At 41.2% G+C, this 19,770-nt stretch overlaps 1 protein-coding gene and 1 long non-coding RNA gene across 2 annotated transcripts in view; one reads left to right on the top strand and one right to left on the bottom strand.

The window, feature by feature from the left end:
* Positions 1-19,770, top strand: part of ntm (neurotrimin) — a 541,786-nt gene that overhangs the window by 185,759 nt on the left and 336,257 nt on the right. The gene's annotated exons all lie outside the window — the stretch shown is intronic.
* On the bottom strand, positions 12,408-13,076 carry LOC117594733. Its single transcript, XR_004575978.1, has 2 exons — positions 12,785-13,076; positions 12,408-12,475 (listed from the first exon to the last, which is right to left on the bottom strand). It is a non-coding gene; the product is annotated as an uncharacterized LOC117594733 (long non-coding RNA).

Here is a 19,770-nt window from a genome sequence, read left to right on the forward strand (position 1 = left end):
AGAGAGAAAGAACCGGAGTGTGACCCGCTTAGTCGTCTCCAATGGATTTGTGGAGATTCAGGGGGCAATCACTGTTGAGTAACATTGTGAATGTAAAGCACTGTATATTTACCATACCATACATACCTTATCATTCAGGGCTTATTTCTTTATTTTTATTATTTTCCACGTTATAGAATAATAGAGAAGACATCAAAAATATAAAATTACACATATGGAATCATTTTGTAACAAAACAAATAAAAATACATTTACATTTTTGATCCATCCAAGTAACCACCCTTTGCCTTTTTATGCTTTGTATATTTTGCATTCTCTCAACCAGCTTCATGAGGTGGTTTTAACATAGGCATGACATGGTGAATCAAGCAATTAAATTTTTTGGAAACATTAGAGCTATTGAAAACTATTTTGTAATTAAATAAAAAAGTGTATGTTTTCAGCAGTTCTCATTAAGTGCTTTATACAGATACCTAGCCTAAAACCCCAAAGAGCAAGAGACAACAAGAAATTAATGCTAAGTGGTAAGGAAAAGCTCCCTTGTAGGGTTGGAAAGTAGCATTTCAAATAAACTCACCTAAATAACAACAAAAAGGTATGTATGATAAGTCTATTTACAGCTATGGCTAAATGCATCAAAATCATATTAGGAAGTTAATGAAAATAGAATGTATTAGAATGAAATGAAAATCAATGTATGTGCCAGCTTCTGAATTGAGGACATTGCAGTGTTTACATTCATACATCCGTAACTATGAAGGAAGTGTGAATGGGACTTTTTCATGGCAGATATGGCAAGGACCAGCAGGCATTCCTTAACAGACAGGGGTTTGAGAAATGCAAAAGTTTCTGACTATTGACAAAAGCCCTCAATTTGGATGCTAAAAACCATGCGTTAACTATGCTATTCATTTTCACATCAACCCAACATTAGCCTAAATCTTAACAGTAGGCTAGCAAGGCTATAGACAGTATCAGATGCATTTATGTCAACTAATTGTACTTCGGGTAGTGCCAAGATGTGGAATGAACTCGAATGTGCATTAGCATCCAGAGTTGTTGCATATATTTCAAGTGAGTAGCCTACTAATAGTGACCTGAATGCACTACTGCTCTGATGTTCACCTGCTAATGTTAAGAGAGCAAAGCAGAGCAAAAACACTTACGTTTAATTTTGGTTAATTACATTGTCCCTAACAGATGATTTGCCTCAAAGCATATGCACAGCATGCTGCAGTTAGCAGTGAGCAGGGCATGTTTAGTTAGCCATGATGGCACGACCATATGCAATTTGTGAGACAACTTTCTGTCTGTAGGGGAAGCTAGTAAATATAAGATCAAGTGCATTTCCAGCATTGTAAATTGGAGGGGATTGGGAAAGGATGAGATCATAATAGGTAATCCCTAAAGGACCACTGGACCATTGACTTTAAAATGTATATTAGAAAAGTTGATATCTCAAACAATATTGCCTCCATTTTGAATTTGGTGAAAAACTCGTTAACGACATCTCCGAAACCGCTGAACGGATTTGCATGCCGTTTGGTGTGAAGGACCTTTGAACCATTATCTTTAAACGTTATATAAAAAATAAAAGTTGATATCTCAAATAGTATGGCTGAAAACAGCGAATGAAATTGAGCTGGGCGGGTCTATGAGTTTAGACGTCCATTAATCCCAAATGGAACATCAAACAGCTATGAAATGAAACATACTCGTAAATGTGTCTGTCAGGAATGGACAGAAAAAGTCCCATACAGAAGTACCTCTTGGGGGTGTTATAAACATCACCAATGTTTCTCACGATTTTGCTGTTAACAAAAACACACTTAAATAACATCTCAGACGAAACCGCTGAACAGATTTGGTTGACAATCAGTGTAAAGGACCACTGGACCATTGTCTTTAAAAGTTATATAAGATAAGTTGATAACTCAAACAATATGGACTCAATTTTACTTTTGTGAAAACCCATTAACGACATCTCCTCGGAAACCGCTGAACGGATTTGCACCCCGTTCGCTGAGATGGAACCTGGGACCAGTATCTTCAATTCAATTATCATTGGATGACTTTGTGGCAGCAGTTCCATGCCAGGTATGTGAATTACATGTTGATCTCATAATTGCTGCAATGTTTACTTGGTTTCACCATATTTACCTGTTCACCAACTTTTATGTTTATTTTTAGGATGGAGCAAGCACAGTACTCCAAGGCACCAGAGAGGTACTCGCTACCATGTAGAGGATGCCTACATAGGTAATTGTAGGTTCGTTTATTTCACTATTAAGCAATTGACATTCCATTGTGCTTTTCAGCTTCAGATTAACGTCTGACTGAAAAGAATGTCAAGCCGAGGGCACAGCTGCCTCTACAATCAGGTAAAAACGAGACTATAGTTGCGCTAGCATGTTGTCTTCATGAAACATTTAATTTGTCTTGAATGTCATGCAATTCTCAAAATCATGTCAGACCATTTAAGTACAATATCTGATTACTGTATTACAGGAGCCATAAGGAAGAATCTTTCCAACTGAGATGCCACTGATGAGGCTGTCCAGAACCAGGTCCCCAGGTACCAGAAAGGGGCAGCTGACCGTGCAGGTGGGAGATGTCGCGGCGGTACAAGGGACCTGCCGTGAATTTGAATGACATCTCCAGCACAACCAATATTGCTGCGAAGCTGCAGTACTGTAGCCTATTTTCTTATTTTTACTGCTACTATGTACAGTGTTATATGTGATTGCATTATCCTCAATATATTTATAGCTCTGTGTGAATGTTCTTAATTCTGACTGTAGTTGTAGTGTTATGCCACCATTCATAAGCTTATTGCACTGATGTATCTGATATTCAATAACTATTGATTGCTGCTAGGTCATACTTATGTATATTACTGTCATTATAGCCCCTTGTTTATTTTGCATTTTATTATGTTTATTTTGTACTTTGACATTCAAATACTGTAATTTACCAATCTGTTACTGGACACGTTTTCTAGCACTATTTGATTTTGTAACATTTTTATTTCAATTCATTTGCAAATGTTTATTTTGTATAATAAACATGCTCGTGGGCCACTGGCGTGTTGCTTGCTTAATTGTTGCAACATTTCCTGTCAAAAGTAATCTAATGTAGCCTGCACACTGGAAATGGAAACTGTTAAACAAGCTATTGGAAAGCCACATTTTTGAAAGGCGAAAATTTCACTATAGGGACTTGTCCCCTCCACATTTCGAAATTGCATTATTGTCCACCTCTTCCAAATTAGGACAACGTCCTTCAACAACAAAAATATATATATAGAGAGCCAGAGGGTATCAAACTCTGACATCTCGCCTCTTTCTTTCATAATTGTTTCTGGTCATGGTATGTGCAGCTAGACTTCCTTGCAACAGAAGCTGCTTGCGTGTGAGTTTTCCTGAAGCGAAGGATTATGTCGCATAGTAAGGTGAGTTTGATTGAGAGTTCGCAACCAAATTCCTCACATGTAGTGCACAAGCAGGTAAAGCATACATTGCCCTCTTTCTCATTGATATAGTGACCTAGTTCCTGTTTCAAACAAGGTTGATAACGACCAAATGTCTTACAACTATTTTGTATGCGTTATTGTAGCTAGCTTATTTACAGATTGAGCTACATAAAGTTGATCGCTAGCTAGTTGATTAGTGCTGTGCTGGAGAGCTACACTATAGACAGCTAACAAAGCTGGTTTAAGACCGGCTATATCACTAATCTAGCATCAGTAAAGATGAAATAATATAAGAGATTGACGACCGATATTAGGACGTTTAAGGAGAGTTTTCAGAGGGTCTGTCAGTTATATACCAAATTCTTTAATATTAAAACATTCTGTCACGCTGTAATGACGTTCTACATGTTTCGCTGTCATGGTAATACAGCCTACAAGACTGGTGCACCATGTCTCAGCAGGATATTCAATTGTGTACAATTTTAGTATTCAGGAGCTTTACAAAAATGTTTCACCCTCACTTAAAAACTACATTTCCAATCCTGTATTTTACTAACCTAAATGTCAAAGTTGCTTGGCTTGTTTTAAAATAATTTAACATTATCTTTGCAATAGTGTTTTCCTTCTTCAGTGTGTATCTTTGCTAGGTTGAATTCTGAAAGACACTATAGGGGATGTTTTTATAACACCTCATCCTTAAATAATTCTAAAATGCTTGTTTGGTATTAGAAAATAATTTTTCATTATATTAAGCCCAGCTGAAACCTATTTGGTTTATTTAAATTAAACTTAACGTTGTCTGTGTTAGTGAGTTGTCACAGTATGTAATGCACTGGCATGTGTTAAGGTAGGTATTATGTTACAAATGGCAGAAAGGAATTAAATGAAGCTGAGGACATGAGGTGTCAATTTCTGACATTAGACATTCTGATTTACTTATTCTTTTTAGTTGTACTTTTGCTCCTTCCACATCTTTCATTCCTCAAAACATTCCTGATTGACTGACTGGTTTCTACAGTGAGCTGTTTCTTTTTTGCACTTTTTGACCTACTATTGACCTCAACATATACCAGTCTACTGCAGACTGTAGCAACTCAAACACAAAGACCATATAAAGCTTAAGTTATCAAAGAAAATAGCTTTTAGCTGTTTTTGATATAATTAAGTGATGTTCTAGTACCACATTAGCAATTTGGCATGATCACTCAAGGATAAGGTGTTTGAGTAATGGTTGTTGGAAATTAGGCCTGTGTAGATTTAATCAAAAATACTTAAATAGTAATGTTTTTTACATTAATCTCCTGACTATACTTTGATCAGTTGAATACCACGTTGCTGAATAAAAGTTAAAATGTCCTTTCAAAACAGCAACATTTGTAAATTATTTCAAACTTTTTGCCCGCAGTGTATAACTTGTCCTGTTCGATTTCAGATCAATTCCATGGCTAAAATAAAGGTTTCCATATGTATTTCAAATTGACTAACAATATTATTAGTTTTATAGATGCCACGCAAACCTGGATTTATGCTGAGTGTTTTTTGCATGGGTGTAGATCCTGTCGTTGTGTGTGTTCAAGTGGCTCTATAGTTAGAGTGAAATTTGTAATTAAGTTCTGTTTGATTCCCAATTGAGCCAAATGTTGTGTTCTAGGGCAAGGCACTCCCCCCTAATTTATTCCAGGAAAATGTACCTCTACTTATTGTAAGTGGCTCTGGACAAGAGCGTCTACTAAATGACTAAAATGTGGACTTGCACATATTTTTTATATTAATGCATTTGATTTGTGTGTAAACACTTTGTAAATAAAAATATCTTCAAAGTTGAGTAAAACCAAAATGGAAATTGATTCCTTTATTAGTAACTGGCTAAATTAGCAATAAAAATTATTTGACATGACTACTCAATTCTGGTAAAGGTGTGATTGTTATTAATGTACAGAAGTAATGTCTCTAATTTATTACCTACATTATCTAGCTCTGCTAGTTTTAATATAATTTTTAACTTAACCTCTCAAATGGTAATTTTCATTTTCAATGTGTGGCTTAGAAAAATTAAGGTTTTCACTATATAAGATGTCTGAGTGTGACATTCATCTCTTTAATTACACTGATGCTGAGGATGTTTTGTTGTTATAATCTAAGCTATTCCACAAACAGTCAATTGACATTGTGTGTCATTAGGGTTTCAATAGTATGCTAAAATCCTATTATGTTCCGGTTCACTATTATTCTTCGGGCAAAAAAACTGTCCTTTATGCAAATACCTGTGAGTAAAATGGTGTATAGATACCCAAATTAATATAGTAAACTTCTGGTGCAGTGGACATGCCAATCAGCCTCATGGTGGCACAAGCCTGTGAAGCTGGGCTTTTTGAAAGTCCACCATACCAATCCCTTGTGACCTGGTCTTGGAAATCAGTCCATAGGTGTATTCCCTCACTATGAATTTTTTTGCCGCTGAGACCTAAAAAATCACCATCATGGATTTACAGCCATCTTAGTAATTTTGAAAAGCACTTAAAACACTACTCATGGCAGCAAATGACGTAATTTGATGTAATTTGACATTTGGTATGTATGAAGATCTTGAAGTGTTGTATAAACCAGACCAGTATGTAAAAAAACAACATGGGGGTCACCATTGGACAGGAAAAAAAATTCCATCATTGGGTTAATCCTTGTACACATGTGTGCAGTTTCTTTTACCCTACATAACATATTGCATTATTTTCATGCTAACTAAATGCTGAAAATCGCTAAATGCTGCTTGCAGCTTTAATTTAAGTTGCAAATGTAAAGACAATTGCTTAGTTACAGTAACATATACATTCCAAGGGTCCTCAAAGTTTCCTTTTGTCATTACATGGTCCCCTTAATCGCTGCCTGCAGCTATATTTACTTCTGTTTCAATAATTAGTAGAAAAGGTATACTTCCACAGCAGCTGTTTCAAACAGGTGGCCACAGTGGCCAAAATGTGTATATACAATGTGTATATACAATGCCTTTTACAAAGCTTTTTGGCCACAATGCTTAGCACTGTTAGGCCTTTTCCAAAGCTTAACACAGCACACCGTCCTGAGAATGCATGGTGGTGGCAGCATCATTCTGTGGGCAAAATTGATACAGAGAAATCCTGGAAAACCTGCTGAAGCCTCCAAGAGACCTGACACTTGGGAGAAGATTTATCTTCCAGCAGGATAATGACCCCAAACATACAGCCAAAGCCACACTGGAGTGACTTCAAAAGAGAAAAGTTCCTGGAGTAACTCAATCCCTCAATCAATGTGGGAAATAAAAAGATTGCTGTTCGTAAAACCTCCCCATCCAACTTAAAGGAGCTTGAGCAATTTTGCAAAGAAGGATGGGCAAACTATTTTGGGTCTACATGTGCAAAGCTTGTAGAGACTTATCAAAATAGATTTACAGCTTTTATTGCTGTCATGGTGCGTGGAGCAGCAGCGCCACCGTGCCATATAAGTTCCCATATCACACAAACACTTCCCGGACTGTCACGTCTCCAATCTTTCACACCAGGTCCCAGGTCACTCACACCATTGTTATGAATCTCAGAGGCATTCACTTTACTCGACTGGCATGTTACATTGCATGTCGCTCACCAAGTAATATAAACAGCTGCATTTGACACCCTTTAACTACAGTGGGGAGAACAAGTATTTGATACACTGCCGATTTTGCAGGTTTTCCTACTTACAAAGCATGTAGAGGTCTGTAATTTTTATCATAGGTACACTTCAACTGTGAGAGACAAAACAAAATTCCAGAAAATGACATTGTATGATTTTTTAATAATTATTTTGCATTTTATTGCATGATATAAGTATTTGATCACCTACCAACCAGTAAGAATTCCGGCTCTCACAGACCTGTTAGTTTTTCTTTAAGAAGCCCTCCGGTTCTCCACTCATTACCTGTATTAACTGCACCTGTTTGAACTCGTTACCTGTATAAAAGACACCTGTCCACACACTCAATCAGACTCCAACCTCTCCACCAAGAGCAGAGAGCTGTGTAAGGACATCAGGGATAAAATTGTAGACCTGCACAAGGCTGGGATGGGCTACAGGACAATAGGCAAGCAGCTTGGTGAGAAGGCAACAACTGTTGGCGCAATTATTAGAAAATGGAAGAAGTTCAAGATAACGATCAATCTCCCTCTGTCTGGGGCTCCATGCAAGATCTCACCTCGTGGGGCTTCAATGATCATGAGGAAGGTGAGGGATCAGCCCAGAACTACACGGCAGGTCCTGGTCAATGACCTGAAAAGAGCTGGGACCACAGTCTCAAAGAAAACCATTAGTAACACACTACGCCTTCATGGATTAAAATCCTGCAGCACACGCAAGGTCCCCCTGCTCAAGCCAGCGCAGGTCCAGGCCCCTCTGAAGTTTGCCAATGACCATCTGGATCATCCAGAGGAGGAATGGGAGAAGGTCATGTGGTCTGATGAGACAAAAATAGAGCTTTTTGGTCTGCACTCCACTCGCCGTGTTTGGAGGAAGAAAGATGAGTACAAACCCAAGAACACCATCCCAACCGTGAAGCATGGAGGTGGAAACATCATTCTTTGAGATGCTTTTCTGCAAAGGGGACAGGACGACTGCACCGTATTGAGGGGAGGATGGATGGGCCCATGTATCGCGAGATCTTGGCCAACAACCTCCTTCCCTCAGTAAGAGCATTGAAGATGGGTCGTGGCTGGGTCTTCCAGCATGACAACGACCCGAAACACACAGCCAGGGCAACTAAGGAGTTTCTCCGTAAGAAGCATTTCAAGGTCCTGGAGTGGCCTAGCCAGTCTCCAGACCTGAACCCAATAGAAAAATCTCTGGAGGGATCTGAAAGTCTGTATTGCCCAGCGACAGCCCCGAAACCTGAAGGATCTGGAGAAGGTCTGTATGGAGGAGTGGGCCAAAATCCCTGCTGCAATGTGTGCAAACCTGGTCAAGAACAATAGGAAATGTATGATCTCTGTAATTGTAACATTTATACCACATTCAAACTTTATACCACATTTAAGGACATTAATTATATACATTTTTTTTTTCCTGAAAGGTTTTTTAAAGACTGTTAGGCAACAAAACCAATATTTTTTACCAATGATTTTGATAAAGTTCAGCCTCCGCCTCAGTATGAACATTACTGTAAACCAGTAGCTAACTAGAAATGAGGATGCACCGTATACTTCAGACTAATGCACCTGCACAACTTCAAGCATATAACAACTACACTCTTAAAACAAATGTGTTGAAAACAACACAACATGTGTCATTTTCAACACATGTTCTGAGTGTGCTCAGGGACAACACATGTTGTGTTAAATACAACACAGAATATGTGTTGTGAACACACACACACAAATGTGTTACTTTAGTTAACACATTCATGTGTTATTTTTGTATACATCTAACACAACTGTGTGTTATAGATTTATTTATTTATTATAAAATATTTATTACCTCTCCTTGAACTGCCACCTTAACCTCTCCTTGAACTGCCACCTTAACGTGGTGGAGGGGTTTGAGTACCCGAGTGACCCTAGGAGCTATGTTGTCTGGGGCTATATGCCCCTGGTAGGGTCTCCCAAGGCAAACAGGTCCTAGGCGATGGGTCAGACTAAGAGCGGTTCAAAAACCCCTTAATGAAGAAGAAAATTGTGTGTCCTGTGACGTCGCCCGGCATGGCGCAGCCGGGGCCCCACCCTGGAGCCAGGCCCGGGGTTGGGGCTCGTTCGCGAGCGCCTGGTGGCCGGGCCTTTCCCCATGGGGCCCGGCCGGGCCAAGCCCAAACGAGCGACATGGGGCCGCCCTCCCGTGGGCTCACCACCCACAGGAGGGACCATAAGGGGCCGGTGCAGAGAGGATCGGGCGGCAGTCGAAGGCGGGGGCCTAGACAACCCGATCCCCGGACACGGAAACTAGCTCTAGGGACGTGGAATGTCACCTCGCTGGCGGGGAAGGAGCCTGAGATGGTGCGTGAGGTTGAGAGGTTCCGACTAGAGGTAGTCGGGATCACCTCTACGCACGGCTTGGGCTCTGGAACCACACTCCTTGAGAGAGGATGGACTCTTCACCACTCTGGAGTTGCCCATGGTGAGAGGCGGCGGGCTGGTGTGGGTTTGCTTATAGCTCCCCAGCTCTGCCGCCATGTGTTGGAGTTTACCCCGGTGAACGAGAGGGTCGTTTCCCTGCGCCTACGGGTCGGGGATAGGTCTCTCACTGTTGTTTGTGCCTACGGGCCGAACGGCAGTGCAGAGTACCCGACCTTCTTGGAGTCTCTGGGAGGGGTGCTGGAAAGTGCTCCGACTGGGGACTCTATCGTTCTACTGGGGGACTTCAACGCCCACGTGGGCAACGACAGTGACACCTGGAGGGGCGTGATTGGGAGGAACGGCCCCCCCTGATCTGAACCCGAGCGGTGTTCAGTTATTGGACTTCTGTGCTAGTCACAGTTTGTCCATAACGAACACCATGTTCAAGCATAAGGGTGTCCATCAGTGCACGTGGCACCAGGACACCCTAGGCCGCAGGTCGATGATCGACTTTGTTGTCGTTTCATCTGACCTGCGGCCATATGTCTTGGACACTCGGGTGAAGAGAGGGGCGGAGCTGTCAACTGATCACCACCTGGTTGTGAGTTGGATCCGATGGCGGGGGAGGAAGCTGGACAGACTCGGCAGGCCCAAGCGTACTGTAAGGGTCTGCTGGGAACGTCTGGCCGAGTCTCCTGTCAGAGAGATCTTTAACTCCCACCTCCGGCAGAGCTTTGACTGGATCCCGAGGGAGGTTGGAGATATTGAGTCCGAGTGGACCATGTTCTCCACCGCCATTGTTGAAGCGGCCGCTCGGAGCTGTGGCCGTAAGGTCTCCGGTGCCTGTCGAGGCGGCAATCCCCGAACCCGGTGGTGGACACCGGAAGTAAGGGATGCTGTCAAGCTGAAGAAGGAGTCCTATCAGGCCTGGTTGGCTTGTGGGACTCCAGAGGCAGCTGACGGGTACCGACAGGCCAAGCGGACTGCAGCCCGGGTGGTTGTGGAGGCAAAAACTCGGGCCTGGGAGGAGTTCGGTGAGGCCATGGAGAAGGACTATCGGCTGGCCTCGAAGAGATTCTGGCAAACCATCCGGCGCCTCAGGAGAGGGAAACAGTGCCCTACCAATGCTGTTTACAGTAGAGGTGGGCAGCTGTTGACCTCAACTGGGGATGTCGTCGGGCGGTGGAAGGAGTACTTCGAGGATCTCCTCAATCCCGCCGTCACGTCTTCCATTGAGGAAGCAGAGGATGAGGGCTCAGAGGTGGACTCGTCCATCACCCGGGCTGAAGTCACCGAGGTGGTTAAGAAACTCCTCGGTGGCAAGGCACCGGGGGTGGATGAGATCCGCCCTGAGTACCTCAAGTCTCTGGATGTTGTGGGGCTGTCTTGGCTGACACGCCTGTGCAACATCGCGTGGCAGTCGGGGACAGTGCCTCTGGGATGGCAGACCGGGGTGGTGGTCCCTCTTTATAAGAAGGGGGACCGGAGGGTGTGTTCCAACTATAGGGGGATCACACTTCTCAGCCTCCCCGGGAAAGTCTATGCCAGGGTTCTGGAGAGGAGAATACGGCCGATAGTAGAACCTCGGATTCAGGAGGAACAGTGTGGTTTTCGTCCAGGCCGTGGAACACTGGACCAGCTCTATACCCTCTACAGGGTGATGGAGGGTTCATGGGAGTTTGCCCAACCAGTCCACATGTGTTTTGTGGATTTGGAGAAGGCATTCGACTGTGTCCCTCGCGGCATCCTGTGGAGAGTGCTTCGGGAATATGGGGTCCTGGGTCCTTTGCTAAGGGCTGTCAGGTCCCTGTACGACCGAAGCAGGAGCTTGGTCCGCATTGCCGGCAGTAAGTCAGACTTGTTCCCTGTGCATGTTGGACTCCGGCAGGGCTGCCCTTTGTCACCGGTTCTGTTCGTAATTTTTATGGACGGAATTTCTAGGCGCAGCCAGGGGCCGGAGGGTGTCAGGTTTGGGGACCACACGATTTCGTCTCTGCTCTTTGCGGATGATGTTGTCGTGTTGGCCCCTTCAAGCCAGGACCTTCAGGATGCACTTGGACGGTTTGCAGCCGAGTGTGAAGCGGTGGGGATGAAAATCAGTACCTCCAAATCCGAGGCCATGGTCCTCAGTCGGAAAAGGGTGGCTTGCCCACTTCAGGTTGGTGGAGAGTGCCTGCCTCAAGTGGAGGAGTTTAAGTATCTAGGGGTCCTGTTCACGAGTGAGGGAAGGATGGAACGGGAGATTGACAGACGGATCGGTGCAGCTTCTGCAGTAATGCGGTCGATGTATCGGTCTGTCGTGGTGAAGAAAGAGCTGAGCCGCAAGGCGAAGCTCTCGATTTACCGGTCAATCTACGTTCCTACTCTCACCTATGGTCATGAGCTTTGGGTCATGACCGAAAGGACAAGATTCCGGATACAGGCGGCCGAAATGAGCTTTCTCCGCAGGGTGGCTGGGCGATCCCTTAGAGATAGGGTGAGAAGCTCGGTCACCCGGGAGGAGCTCAGAGTAGAGCCGCTGCTCCTCCACATCGAGAGGGGTCAGCTGAGGTGGCTTGGGCATCTGTTTCGGATGCCTCCGGAACGCCTTCCTGGGAAGGTGTTCCGGTCCCGTCCCACCGGGAAGAGACCCCGGGGAAGACCTAGGACACGCTGGAGGGACTATGTCTCCCGGCTGGCCTGGGAACGCCTCGGTGTCCCCCCTGAAGAGCTGGAGGAAGTGTCTGGGGAGAGGGAAGTCTGGGCATCCCTGCTTAGACTGCTGCCCCCGCGACCCGGCCCCGGATAAGCGGAAGATGATGCAATGCAATTATAAAATAGTATTAAAAAAGCTAGATCAGAATACAATATGTACAGTTATCATGAAATCACACGGAAACATCAAATACTGTTTACATACTGTTTATTCTGCTTTTTTTCTGGTTTTAACATGGAATTCATTCTGTAAAAAATACTGTTGATAAAAAAAGCATTTCTTAACATTAATGATATAAAACATTCATCAAACACTTTAAATAACATTAATGATATAAAACATTAATCAAACACTTTGAAAATGACAACGTACATCAATTAATATCTGTTATCAACTCATATCTGTTAGGTACTGTAAAATAGACTTCAAATAGAACAAAGTCTGAAACCATTTCCAAAATAAGAAAACTTTCTCATCTTGTTCTCAAATAGAACAAATATACGGATGAACTTAAAAATTGTAGTCAAATAAATAACCATACACAAATAGTTCATATTTTGTACTCACATATCAAATCATCATTAATCAACAGATACTTGTTGAGAGAGCTCAGTTTTGGCTGAGTTAATCAGTTCTCCAACACTTCCAACTGTGAATAGTTTTCTCCATGTTTGCTTGCCGTCAATGAAGACAGTCGCAAGAACTCTGTGTAAAACCGTTAGAGTAACGTTAAACGTGATTTGCCCCTCGTCTTCCATTACCTAGATAAAAGATATAATAACACCACATTATAATGCTGTAATCATACAAAAGTAATAATTTAATAATGAGAAAATGTAAACGTTAAGTGTAGGAGCTATCAAGAAGTTAAATTTGAAATAGTCAGTGACAAGCAATGTAAGTTAGCTAACGTTAGCACAAAGTGGCGCGCTTTTTAAACCACACAAAACTATTAGCCACAACTTCCTTTTAACCACTGCATAGTTTTTGGTAAAAGACTGTTAGGAGTTCAAACTTAAGCTGCCATGATGTATTTTAACCTTTAAGTCTTAAATCAATAAATCCCTAAACAGCTTGGCAAAGCATGAGACGTTAGTGCTGACGTCGTTAGTGCTACACAAAACACATAGTCGGCTACGGAACATGAAAACGGCATAAAAAAGGTTAAAACAAACAAATTATGTTTCCTGGACATTTAACACAACTATTTCTCATGCTAGGTGGGGAAATATGTATTATTTTACACGTTTAATTAGATTCACTCACCTGAGGCATCCATGACGCGTTTCTGATGGCTTGTTAGGTCGGCGCGGCGTCGGTTGGAAAAGAACGCCACTGCGCAGGCGCAGCAAGATAATTTGCGTCGTCACAACAGCTGTTTCCCCCCAGCGAGTTAAAATGCTTTTTTCACATTTGCAACCTGATACATAAATAAATGATACACAAAATCTTTCAAGTTGACATCGCCCGTTGAGTATTTGCAACAGATTATGTGCCTTTTATATAAGCATATACGACTAAACGTGTTTAACACAGTAATTGTGTAAACAACATTTACACATCATGTGTCTGTAGTAACACAAAATGTGTTACAAATCCTTTTACACATATTTTGTGTTCATTTTTAACACATCAATTTTAAGAGTGTAGTTGCACTGTCAAGCCTGTTATATTGTCAGCATGCTTCTTTCATTTTCTAATAATTGCGCCAACAGTTGTTGCCTTCTCACCAAGCTGCTTGCCTATTGTCCTGTAGCCCATCCCAGCCTTGTGCAGGTCTACAATTATATCCCTGATGTCTTTACACAGCTCTCTGGTCTTGGCCATTGTGGAGATGATTGAGTGTGGACAGGTGTCTTTTATAGAGGTAACGAGTTCAAACAGGTACAGATAATGAGTGGAGAACAGGAGGGGTTCTTATCTCCAGATAACGTATGACAACAAAAGTTAGCTAACTAGCTTAACTATCTGATGGAAAGTATTGAGTGTATGTCACTATGACATAAGCTGTGTCACTTTTGGCCATGACAGCAGACAACACATGGGTAAAGATTAAAACTACTGGAACAATATGGTCTGGACTGATGAGTCAAAGGTGGAGTAGATTGTCCGCAATGCCAGACGCCACGTTTGGTGAAAATGAAACAGACTTTAAACAATGTAACCTCAGCTGTTTTGGATTGGGGCTGCTTTGTTGCTCTTAGGGCATAGTCATTTTTAAGTCTACCATGGGTGTACTCCTTTTTCACATGACTATAATACTGTTTTTTGTGTCTGCTGGAGAAATGTATTGTCTGAAGGAAAACAATTGAGTTTAAAGAAGAGTGCTATATGTATGAGCCTAGGATGAGAGCATACCCTAGCAAAACAGCATTTAGGTGGTTGGATTTGTTAGGTACAGTAGCCAGCTAATATTGTGAATCTATATAAGCTCATGAAATAATTATTTATGTTGGAAAATTGCTTCAATAATCTGCTGAATCAAATATGGTAATAGACATGCTTATAATTCAAGTCTTTAATAAACCAGTATTGTAGCTGTGCAAAGTAGGAGATTTGAAAGATGTTGGTCAGTTAATGAAGAATCGTACAATGCTTCCAGCCATCACATGGTCAGTCAATAAAATTCAGGTTTTCCTGATGAGTCATATAGTTTGCTAAGCTATTCGTTACGGAATCCCTCATGGATACCTTTGCTTCATCACAACACTTAATTCAAGGCTTTGTGAAACTTAGTAGTTTAATGATACTTAATTAGAAAATGTCTATGTTCCCTGTTTTTCCATATATCATTTATACCTGCATGCTCTGACTTTAGATTGATGGAAGGTTAGGAAAAGTGGTGGCTTACAAATATGAATTGTCATTAACACACCCTCCATCCATCAAGAAAAACTAAATACCTCTCAAATGAGGAAAGACAAGGACCTTTTTCCATGATGAGTGGGTATCAGCCACATGCTCTCTTTTGGCTGATACCCATAGAAAGTACCTCAAACATTTTAAATATGAAACATTAAACAGAGTGTTGGAATGATGGTTTCCCTTTGTGAGACTGCCCTTTTAATCTATAATGAACAATTGCACATTAGAGCCTAATAGTCTCTAATTGATGTTAATTTGGCTCCCTCTAGGGAATTCAACATTTAGCAGCTTAAACCACTGTGGTAAATTAAAATGATATGAATAATTGTTTTGAATGTAATTATTTGATATAATCTTACACTAAAAAGGGCAACTATGTACATTTGTTATTAAACATTTTGCTATCAGTGATGTAAATTTTGCCTACCCATGGTGAACTCATTTCAAGATATATATCTCTAGAATCCTATAGCCACATTAGGTCATATTAAATTGTAAATGGGTCTAAACTAACAGGACCGTCTAACAAAGTTAATTGCAAAATCAAATCATAGTTCTTTTTCTCATCTACATTATCTAATTGAAAAATTAAATGTGCACACTTGACGTACAGAAAAAAGGTTCAGTAGTGAGCTGTGCAGATATAGTTGATAAATCACATATCAGTAGTAACAGTCACATAGAAGTACATATGGCGGTTTACATGAACCAAGCATAGTGAGGGTGCAGCAGTAAAGTCACTACCTCACAGTTAGCTGCATCACTGGGAGACCATGGTTTGATTCTCGTTTGCAAAAAGGCCCAGGGGTCCAGTGCAATTGGCCGGCTTGATCCAGGTTTTGAAAGGATGTGTATGAAAATACAGCTGCCTTGCCTCATCATGTTTTAGTGACTCCTCTAGTGGCTGAATCTAGGTAGAAGGCCATAGAATGCGTTCCCTTCCTGCTCGCAGGAATTCTGATTTACTCTTCCTGGCTGAGCAAGCAGCATGATAACAACCAGGGGCCATTTTCACAAAACATTTTGTCTTACCACTAGTGGGTAACTCCCGGACAGCGGTAACCGTTCTAAGCTAAGAGTTTCCTCTTAAAACCTGTTCACAAAGCTGCTAAGACTTTTACTAAGGAATGGGGAGTAATCTTAACGAGTCTGACATGCCCATTGTTTTTAAGAATTTTTCCTAAATCAGCAAGTTAGCTGCTAATTTTAGCTTTAAGATATTTTGTGATATTTTTCCGCCCAAACAACATTGGATGTATTTCAAATGACAACACATCTCCACATCGACCATTTTAAATTGCAACATCGACCAAATTAATCTTGTTCACGTAGTTACATGGACCTTGGAGGGGGACACATTCATGTAAGGCCTTGCAATAATCAAGTCATAATGAATTCTAAAATGTTCACTTATGTGGCTTATACTTATGCACTACATGTATAATGCATTTGCTAAAGTAGCAACCTTGAAAGGCAGACAGATGATTAAGTTCAGGACAAAGGAAATTCTGAGTAGTCCTTTGCCTTTATGTTAATGCACTCAAAAGGGTAGTTAATCTAGAATGTAATGTTTTAAGTGGTGCCTACACATGACTGGAACTTGGTGAAATCAACATAAAGTCCAACATATAATCAAAAACACTTATTATTTTAATATTATACAAAATTATAATAAAGTAGAACAGTGTTATGAAGTAGAATACTGACACTCACAGAAAAGGTTTTCAAAAGTTTGATCAAATTATGACTAATTTAAATGTAAACCAATAACACTTCATGTAGTGAGTTAACATCTGAATGGGCAAACCAGTAACGACAGTGCAGGGATTCAAAGATGGACGCGGAGAGACACACAGGCAAGCGTAAATGCACACACTGACACCCACTCGGTTGTTTTTACTTTCCCCAAATTGTCAGGAAAACTTGCAGACTAGACACCAAATGAAATCTTAGTGTTTCCCCCTGTGAATTGGATGTTTATTATTTCCAATGTTAATAGAATATTGCAAACAGTAATTGTTTAATACAAAAAAAGTCATTACGTTCTTACTCAGTAACCTAACAACACAGAACTCACGATACCTATGTTGGTGACTCTGCGTTCATCAAATTGTAGTAAAACAATGTCATAATCCACATGTTGTATTGTCCAATTCAGAGCATATAGCTTAAACCTTACACCCTTTGAAAAAGAGTTGTTCCTTTTCCTGAACGAGACTTAAAGAACCAAGTTACTAAAATGATCCAGTTTTCACTTTACTAGAACGTGGGATTCCTAGCGTGCAAAATGGGGATTAACTTGCCTTATGTGCAATTCACATTCGCTACAGCGCCACCTATGGACACGGCGGTGTTTAAACACAGTAAAGAACTGTCCAGCATGAAGCGATTAAAGTCGAGGCTATAGGTGAGTAGCTGAGCCGGTACCATGCTGTGGAATATGGCCATTAGTTCGAGAAACGAGAGATGGCTGTTTCTGTGTGTTTACTGTACATGTCTACACAAAGGTCCTTTACACAAGCAAAAGTCAAAGTTTATTTTGTTTATAAACTACCAATGTTGACCAGAATTATGTACACTAAGATTTAACAATATTAAAATAAAGTTAATATAAATAATCAGTACAAGAATAAAAGGGGTACAATAGCATCTCTGCTGGAAGAAAATGGCAACACAAGCAGATACAGCAAATCACAGCTCAAGTCCTCTCTTCGGCAGCTAAGCCACCAGCATAATGCAATCGGGCTGCTGGTGGAAAGCCGCCTGAGATGCAAATTAGCTTATGCAGATTGAGATCAGGAGAAAAGTGTCAAAAGCTGGTGGCCCGCTGGCTGTAGGACATTATAGCCTCCTGCGGCCCGCCAGCTGCATAACGCCGGCGGGCCGCCATCGATTGCTCACTGGGAATGTGATGTTTTATCAGAAAAGGGGTTGTGTCTTAATCTGTTGAAATGATTACTGCAAAACAACAATTGGTGTGGTTCAACTGTCCAAACTACCATCCACTGGGTATTGTTCCGTCAACTCAATGAAGTCAATAGAACAGTCCTGAAAACTTTTGGATCTCAGAATTTCCATAATTAGAGTGAATCGTACACCCTATCAAGGGAAGTTTCCATAATAGTCTATGTCAAATTTCCTTTTCCTTCCAGAATTGGCTTGGTTGATGTTTGATTCCTTGTGCTATATTTATGCCCGATAGCAACTAGCAGTGGAATACAATTGCCAGACTTGACTTTGCGTACCCAAATCAGAAATGGTTAGATATGTTCTATTCAACTATTAAAATGTTAGACCTTACATCAAACAAAACATTTCCAAATAAACCATTTAAAAACAAATCCTGTGAATGGAAGATGTAAAACATAACAGACGCCAATGCTCCGTTATAACTATGCAAACAGGATAAACCAAATGTTCCATGTAACTCCTTATGAATACGAATTTGATTCACTCTGAACTCTGAGTTCAGCTCTTCCAATCATAATCAGTTATCATATCATACATCCCCCCCTGCTTTTACTTAATTAAGTCAATGGAAAAGTGACACCATGAGTGAAAGAAGATCAATGACAAATATGGCCACAGGAGGCACCATCCTGAACCCACACTGGCCATCATTTCGGGACGGACATGAAAAATAGAGAATTGGTAATAGGGATGTATCTAGAATCCGTCCGAGAAGTTGTTGCATACTGAATATTCATCAAAACAAAGTGAAAATGTTAAAAAACCAAAGATTCACAAACACAAATCAATGAGCAACATCGCTTGTGTGAAGAAATTATATACCATATAACATTGAACATTCAGAACTCTTAATCAATGGTTATAAAATCTCATATCAGTATCCTTGTATTGACCCTGATTCTAGGGTCCCATGGCAGAGACTCTTGAGACTACTGTCGGTCGGCCAGGTAGTCAGACAGAATTCATCTTTGTGTATTTTGATTGTCTCCTTTCCCACCTTTCGACTGTTGTTCTTTCTCGGCCATCTTAACTTTCCTTTGTTCCAACTTCATAAGTACCCATTCACAGCTTCCTCAGAATCTTGTTCAGCCAGAAAACGTTATTTTTCTTTACGTCCATTCCAATTCCAGGCATCGTTGTTAATGAATCTTTTCGTTCTTGATGGTGTCCTATTCGCACCATGATAGCCAGAGGCTGCAGTCCTCCTCCTGTCGTATTTTGTACAGCTGGACGGCATTCTGTTTTATTATTATAAGTCACTGTATAATCGTCTAAAACAATTAGCATTGTCAAGGAAATCCAGTTTAGCGCTTCTCTCCAATTTATGCACCCCTAGAGACAGTGCCAGCCCGTGGGGTTGTGGGGCCCTAGGCAAGATCATGAAAATTGGCCCCACTCGAGTAAAAAACTGTCATTACAATTCTATGAAGGAAGAGAAAGCACATGAGACGACAATTTCAATATTTAAGTTTATAAATGTGTATTAAGTGTAGCAACAGCCTGAATGAATGGACAGTGTAAAGGCTGATTTAAATAAAGTAGGCACAATGTTGTGTTGTACAATATAAATTAATACAACTAGTGTTTTATATCAGAGTGCAACAAAAAAATATAATCCTCACCAGTAGCACTACGGAAACATTCTGATGTTGCGACATCATGGACTGAGTCTGTGACTGTCGCTGCAGCTGTGTGTACTTTAAGGAATTTCAGCATAG

Source organism: Esox lucius, chromosome 7, assembly GCF_011004845.1.
Source record: "Esox lucius isolate fEsoLuc1 chromosome 7, fEsoLuc1.pri, whole genome shotgun sequence".
In the NCBI taxonomy this organism is placed as follows: Eukaryota; Metazoa; Chordata; class Actinopteri; order Esociformes; family Esocidae; genus Esox; species Esox lucius.